Below are 8,230 nucleotides of genomic sequence, written 5' to 3'. Positions count from 1 at the left end.
AATCATTCCAAATGTTCTGGCGATAATGCCCATGTCATCTGCAAAGCACACAAATTGACCGGATTTTGTGAACATCGTTCCCGGCCTTTTGAGCCCGGCTCGTCGTGTTACACATTCTACTTAGAGCGATATTGAAGGGTAGGCATGAGAGTCTATCACCTTGTCGCAGTCTCCGGTGAGATTCTAATGAACTGAATTGTTCAACCGAAACCCTTACGCAGTTTTGCACACCGTCCATCGTTGCTTTTATCAGTCTAGTCAGCTTCCCAGGAAAGCCGTTTTCGTCCATGATTTTCCATACCTATGCGCGATACTGTCGTTTGCCGCCTTTAAGTCGATGAACAGGTGATGCGTTGGGACCTGGTATTCACGGCATTTCTGGAGGATTTGTCGTACGGTGAAGATCTGGTCCGTTGTCGACCGGCCGTCGATGAAGCCGGCTTGATAACTTCCTACGAACTCATTCGTTTTAGGTGACACACGACGGAAGATGTTCTTGGATAGCACTTTGTAGGCAGCTCTGAAGTTCTCACATTACAAATAATGGACACCTTTCTTGTGAGCTCCTTCCTTCCATTCCTTCGGTAGCTGTTCGGTTTCCCAGATCCTGATTATCAACCAGTTCCGTACATTATTGATGACGGAAACTTTCGGGCGCAGTTTAGCCATCACCAGATAGTGGTCGGAGTCGATGTTGGTGCCACGATAGGTCTTTACGTTGACATTGTCGGAGAAGTGCCGTCCGTCAGTTAGAATGAGGTCGATTTGCGATTTCGTCTGCTGCAGTCTTCCCAAATATGGGTAAATAAAACTCATGTTTTGGAAAAATGCACATTCGCTTTTATAGGTAATATTGACCCATATTTGGGCTACAGTTACTCATATTTGGGTCCACATTATCCATATTTGAGTTTTGTTCAGCTATATTTGAGTATCATTTACGCATGTTTGCGGTTGGGCACTTTTTGGAAAAAAGGTAAACTGATCTTAGCGTGTACTGCCCCTCTTCGCATGTCAGTCCCATGTTGTTTTTCAAAGCGCATACCTTTTGTACTACAGTGATATACATTCGTTTAGCCGAGACCAGAAAAAGTGTCAGGAGACCCATACAAAAGATTTTATCTTAAAACTTTTTTATCGTAGTGATAGTATATCTAGTACTGTTTTATAAAAATGTGATACATCACACTTACATATACACTGAAACAAAAACGAGGGTAAAAACCCTTGAAATGTCATTTTTTGCCTAGACATTCGTTTAGCCGAGGTAAATGAAAAATTGGTTTTCAATAGTTTTTTTGAAATTTCGTGAGTATATCTCGAAGATATACTCCAAGGCATTTAGTTTATGACGTGTTAGCAAGATAATTGACCTTAAAAGTTTATTTATTTGTGAAATTCAGAGAAATATTTGAAAAAAATGTCCCGATAAGAAGAAGCGACGATAAACAAATTTATTTAAGAAAAATGATTTCTGTAAACACTGTCAAGTCGAGCACTTGACACTGAAGAAGTCTGTAAGTCACAGACGAAATAGGCCTATCTCTCCGAAGATAAGCACAGTAGTAGAATTAAAAGGAATTTGCTCGTCCTTTCTAGTTTTTCTTCAAAAGAGTTATTCATTTTTTATTTTCTTTTGCAAAAGTGAAGTATTAGTGAAGTGTTTTTAAATTAAACTAGAGTCTGAAGTAAAATAAATAGATCTGCATTGAAATAAAGACGTGCCCTAATGCCTGCTGAGTATACCTGTTTGATACTAGTATTACTTAATGAGTTAGAAGACTACTAAGTGAAAGAACTGCAAATCGTGTCAGAATTTTTGTACCCTGTTTATTTAAAAGCAGATGATCATACAAAAATGCAAGATATGGTCAAACAATTGGCTTATTTCATTCAATCTGAAGAAATATATTATAAATGAGTCTTAGTTGTGAACCACATTCATTTTTAACATGATTTATTTGAAAATAATGTCTAAATTATTAAACAAGTAGTTCATGCTAGAAATTTGAATACTTTCGGTGCCATTTCTCGAAATATGAGCCGTTCAATGTATGTTATTTCAGCCAGAATACAGTCTGGAAGATATTAGGAGCTATTAGAAGACGTAATAGTAGTAACGCTGTGATTTATACAAGTGAAACCATAATATTTCACCAAAACAATTCTTAAATACGTGATTTTTTGATGGTTTGCGTTATTTTTTTCTGTTAAAAACATAAACAATGTAAATCGTAAATTTTCAAACTGCTTCGGTCATGAAACTTTCATTGCATTCTTTTGAAATACTTCCGATAAAAATAACTACATCAAATCTCAATTTGGAATCATTTACAATATTATGACATATTTATATGAGATGCATGCAAAATTAATATGGCAACACTTCCAAAAACGACCTAATTCATGATTTACAAGTCGATCTATAATGCAGGTCACCATACAAAATGACGTTGTTGGATATTTTTCGAAATTTGTTAGTTTTTTTTTTATTATGGAACTCCAAAAATGTTCAATTCGGCTAAACGAATGTCTAGGCAAAAAATGACATTTGAAGGGTTTTTACCCTCGTTTTTATTTTAGTGTATATGTAAGTATGATGTATCACATTTTTATAAAACAGTACTAGATATACTATCACTACGATAAAAAAGTTTTATCATAAAATCTCTTGTTTGAGTTTCCTGACACTTTTTTGAAAATTTTTTAGCCTCAGCTAAACGAATGTCTATCACTGTAGAACCAGGGATGTCAGGTGAAATTTTCAAATGTCTTCGCAAGGCGCGCTTAAATGTCTTCACACTCCATATTGTTGCTTTGATATAAAATTAATGTTAAAAATAAAAAAAATATGCTATGATCTCACTGCGCTCTATTTGAAGTAAATGAAGCGTCATGACCTTGGTGATGACATCCTATATCAAGAAAGGCGTTCACACTACGCTGCCATGATAGAGCTTGCCGTTTATGTTGTAAATGTAATTTTTTTTTAACAATTTCCCTTGCAATTTCCTAAGAAATATCATCATTCCTGTTTGGATTCCACAAGAATTTTTTTTTATAATTCTTCCAAGAGTTGCTTGTGGGATTCATCTAGGTCTTTTTTTTTGTAATTCCTTCAGCAGTCTGGCACCCCTTCAATAGTTTCTTCTGGGGTTCCTTCAGTGTTTTTGTGATTCCTCATGGAGCTTTCCAAGGTTTAGTCAGTTCACCGGGAAGTCTTCCTAAAGTTTCCTATGAATTAGTCTAAGTGCTCTTCAGGCATTCTTCCAGGAGTATTCGGGAATTGCTTTCGAATTATCCAGGTAAATTTCTCTAGAAATCTCCGAGAGTTTCTCCAGGAGTTTCCCATGAATCCCTTCATGGCTTCCCAACGAATACCATGGAAATTCCAATCTAGAAAAAAAGTTTTTGAGTAAATTAATCCTTGATGTCATCGACCAAAAGTTTGGGGTCACTTTCTGTGTGGTATATTTCTGACAATAAGCATCTCTCAGTGTGTTTAGAGTCTTATCCCCCAATATGTCAACAGACAACTGAAAACGCACGCACATTCCCCACCCAGGGTAACGCCCACGCTATCGAGTGATAGCTGCTGATGACATCACAGCAGGCCATGACTCTTCCTCTTTCTTTGGTCAGCGTTCGACCACGTCGGACGTGCAGTGTATCGGGTCGCTGCGCTGGGCGATTCTCATCGAGGACCATCAGCTAAATTCCCACACTTTCGTAAAACATGGAAAAGTGATTTGGTGATATCTTCGTCATCTATAGTTAAATTTTAATTATTTTTGGCTCATTTCAAAGATAATTAACTAAATTTACGTTTGATGTCTTCAACATAACGTATTTAACGAATTTTGTATGTAAAAATGTTATGTAAAAATAGCACATTTTACGACGCTTCAAAAAATGAGGCAACTTTACGTTAAGTTTTAGTATGTAAATTTCAACAAATATGTGTGGTTCAATGTCTATGCAGTAAGTATCATTCATTTTGTTTAAAATAAGCCAAGAAGAATTAAAATTGAATGAAAGATGACAAAGATATCAACAAATCACTTTTCCATGTTTTACGATAGTGACCCCTAACTTTTGGCCGATACAGCATTTTGAGGGGTGACCAGTGAAGAGAATTGTCAGACAAAAGAGGCACAAAACAAGCAACAAAGAAGGTGCGACGATTACTCTTTATCCCTACTGGTAACAGATAATGACATGATCTCGAAATTTTTTGTTGCAGACAAAACGGAAGCTGAATTTGTTGCGTACTGTTCAACTTGTGAATAATCAATTATCAACCCAAAGTCGAAACTGTTTGATGATAGATCTTCATCAGAGTTATAGTGTTTACCGACTCGAAGTTACCGTTCGAAAATCGCAATGCAAGGCTTAAAAATCTCTAAACTCGTGGTAAACGATGTTGATCCCATTTTTTTCAAGTTGGGACAAACTTATGTCGCATGTGTTGTTTTGTCGCAACAAATACAGGTTGCGACATTGTCATTATTGTTGCGCGATGGTTGAATTTTGATTCACTGGGGGTGACCCCAAACTTTTGGTCGATGACATCAAGGATTAATTTACTTAATAACTTTTTTTCTAGATTTTTTAGCTAAGTTCTGTAAAAAGCAGTTGAAAGCTAATAGAAAATGGGTTGTATTACCGCTCTCATCTTAAAATTTGGTCGACCCAACTTCCAGCGACACTGCCGTAAGTTTATATTCATTTTTTAGAAAATTTGGCAACTTTGGGTTGAGCTTACATACAAAATTTTTCGAAAAAGTTTCTTTTAAATCATGTTCAAAATTTCTTTGACTTATTATCTTTTGAATGAAACCTAGAGTTTTGAAATCGGACGCAAATTGGCGGACATATGGGCCTAAAAAAATGACATGTTTTTGAGGGGGTGACCCCAAACTTTTGAACGGGAGTGTAAATAATCTGGAAATTCCCTCCAAAACTTCCATGAAATTTACTTCAAGAATATCTCCAGCAACGAGTTACGTACAAAAAGGCTAAATCACGAAAGGCTGAATGTCTACATTACTATGACTGTATTTCTCAAAAGAATAGCATCTATTTCAAACAAGGAAAATCTCTGATGATGTTGTTAGCAGCTGTAATGATAACAATCTCCTAAACAACGTGACTCGAAAGAACAGGCTATGTTTAAAGAAGGAAAAATGACGATATAAATATTATCAGTACCGTAAACCGAGGTCAAATTGATCTCCGGGTTGAAATTGATCAATCGTTTTCTCAAGTAGATAAAGCATTTTCTGAATAGTTTCCTTACAATTAGCATTAAGTATCAGCTTCCAACAGCACGATGCTTAAAAGAAAATTATTAAAAATATGCTTTTTCTAACCGAAAAACGTCTGATCAATTTCGACCCGAAGATCAATTTGACCCCGGTTTACGGTACCTTTTTGTGCCCCTTGGTATACATCATAAGCCTCTTCCCTAAGCTCAGTTTCAAAATTAAGGCCCATTAGACGATGGGGTAAGCGCAAGGGTAATCAGCAAGAATCTGCTGAGCATGACGCGTTAGATTCGCGTTCGGGCCAGAAACTTTTTATAACTTCCTTGGGCATTAGGATCAGCATTCAGGATGATAATCTTTGTGCCTGTAACAAGATGGCATTATCTCAATTGGTGCCTAACGCCAAAGGAAAGAAGAAGTGCTATAACTTATTTTGCATTTCTGTATTTTCAGCCTTTTGTAATTTCAGCCTTTTGTAATTTCACTAAACTTCTCCAAGTGTATCTTATGTTCCTCCAGCAGTTTCTTGGATATTTCTCCAAAAGTTCTTCGGTAATTCATCCAGGAGATCCTTGGGAATTTCTCTGAGAGATCCTCGAGAATTCCTCTACAGAAGGAAATTTCTTCAGAAGTCTCCGAGAGTGTATCTTGGAGCTCCCACAATATTCCCATAGGAGTTTCATGCACATTTCCCCACCAGTCCTCGACAATATCTCCAGGAATTTCCCGGAAAATTCCATCCAGAATTTTCATGAAATTTACTTCAGAAGTTCATGGTTTTCCCCGAAAATTTCTAAAGAAATTCCTCGTTCTTATTTCCGCTAGTTCTACAAAGGAATCCGAAAATTCCTCCAAGAGTTCTACGGGTATACCTTCAGGATATCTTCGGGAAGTCGTCCTGGAGTTCATCGGAAAATCGCTCGAGAATTCCTCCAGAAGTTCCTCGAGTTTTCCTCCAGGAGTTCTTCGAGAATGCATTCAAGAGTTCCTCGGGAATTCCCCCAGAAGATCTACGGGTAACGCCCCAGAAGATCCTTGCGAATTCCGTCTGAAGATCGTCGGAATGCCTGCAGGAGATCATCAGAAATTTCTCATGAAATTCCTCGGGAACCCCACTAGGAGTTCCTCGGAAATTCCTCCATAAATTTTCCAAAAAATCCCACCAGGATTTTCGCAGGAACATCCAGTTGAACTTCTGATGAATTCTTAAAAGATTACTTAAGAATCTTGTGGAAGAATTCCCGATAAAATGCTTATGGAATTCTCAAGGATATTCTGAAGCAATTTCCATGGAGCTCCCAGAGAAATTCCCAAGGATCTTCTTTAAGAATTTCCGAGGAACTCCTGGAGGTCGGCCCGCGAATTTCCTGGAGAGATTCCCGTGGAACTCCCGAAAGAAATCTCGAGGAACTCGTGAAGAAATTTCCGAGGAACTCCTGAAAGAATTCCCGAGGAACTAATGGAGAAATATTCGAGGAACTCCTGGAGGAATTTCGAGGATCCCCTAAAGGAATTTCCAGGGAACTCCTTAATGAACTTTCTAGGGACTCCAGGAGGAATTTCCGAGGGACTCTTACGGGTATAGCCTAGAATCCCTTGTAGAGGTTTCCAAAGAACTCCTGGAAGAATTTCCGCGGAATTGGTGGGTAAATTCTGGAAGAATACCCGAGGAACTCCTGAATGAATTCCAGAAGAAGTTCTGGAGAAATTCCCGAAGAACTATCGGACCCAGACATCCAGTAATCGTATAAGATGTTGCATAAGACGATAAAGTGGAGTCCATATGCGTGCATGCCTCCATTTAGGCGCATGTAAAATGTACGCATATCGCCTCCACTTTAACATCTTATTCAACATCTTATACGACCACTGGTTAACTGGGGAGGAATTATCGAGGAGCTTCTGGAGAAATACATGCAGGAATTTCCTTGGAACTCCTGGAGGAATTCCAGGGGATATCCTAGAGGAGTTCCCAAGGCACTCCTGAATTCTCGGCAAACTTCTGGAGGAATTTCCGAGAAACTCCGAAAAGACTTCTTGAGGATCTGCTGAAGAATTCCTGGGGAAATGCCTGAGGAACTAAAGGAGGAACTCCCGAGAAAAAGCTGGATGAATTCCCGAAAAACTCCTGTAGGAGGTCTCGAGAAACTCCTGGAAGAATTTCGGGGAACTTTCTAGGAACTCCCGAAAGAATTCCCGATGATCTCCCGAAGAACTCCAGGCGGAATTTACGAGAAGCTTCTGGAGGAATTTCTGAGGAACACCTGGAAGAGTTCCCGAGATACTCTTGAATGAATTTCTAGAGGAATTCCTGATGAAATCCTGAAGGAATTCCAGTGGAACTTCTTGAGGCATCCCGAGGAAGTATTGAAGAAATCTTAACAGACTTTTTTGGACAAATGTTCGCGAAAATCTGCGAGAAATTCTGGGCATACCTCTGTTTGAATTGCAAACGAAGTTCTGGTGAAAATTTTTGGATAAAAAATATCGGTAATACTTTTAGAAAGAACTTCTGGTTTTTCGACCTATTCAAATCGAACGAAAGATATATCCTAAAATTCCCTAGAAATTGTGGTCGATATATTTGAAACATATTTTAACAATTACTGCTCCAAAATTCCACCAATATGCATGAATAATTCATGAAGACCGAAAAATTAGGAAGCTGTAAGTTTCTATCCACAAAAGTCAAAACGAATTTCATCTGAAATTGTTCTAATATTTGAATTATTGGTTTGGATCAACAATATAAATATTACTTTTGAGCTTTCAAAAGTCTTCACATAATTTAAAATGCCTTTACAAAAATAAATGTCTTCACAGAAGTTCAAATGTCTTGAAATTGAAGACATGTCTTCACATCTTGCATCTCTGACTAGAACTCCAATTATTTTCAAAGAAATGTATTCAATCCATTCATATCCTTTTCGTGGCATATTAAGCTTTGGAATGAGGCGGGAAAG

Source organism: Aedes albopictus, chromosome 2, assembly GCF_035046485.1.
Source record: "Aedes albopictus strain Foshan chromosome 2, AalbF5, whole genome shotgun sequence".
Lineage (NCBI taxonomy): Eukaryota > Metazoa > Arthropoda > Insecta > Diptera > Culicidae > Aedes > Aedes albopictus.
Note: the sequence above shows the minus strand (reverse complement) of the source record.